Genomic DNA, 257 nt, shown 5'->3' with positions numbered 1-257 from the left:
TGTGTCTCTGTGGAAAAGAAAACACAGTTATCATTTTTAATAATAGTTTAATTTGAGGGATTCAGCAACATGTCATAACATAATTCACTTTGGTTCCAGTAACACAATCAGGTAAAGTACAACACAGATATTACAAAGTGACTTTGTTAAAGTGATGTCATGATTTATTTGCTGCTGAAATATCTATTTATTAGTAAGTCCTATTTAAATTGCAATGCCATACACCATACACAAACTACAGTTATGGAAAAAATATT

This window comes from Telmatherina bonti (assembly GCF_933228915.1).
Source record: "Telmatherina bonti genome assembly, chromosome: 19".
Classification (NCBI taxonomy): Eukaryota; Metazoa; Chordata; class Actinopteri; order Atheriniformes; family Telmatherinidae; genus Telmatherina; species Telmatherina bonti.
The sequence above is the reverse complement of the archived record's forward strand: the minus strand, read 5'-3'. Positions refer to the sequence as shown.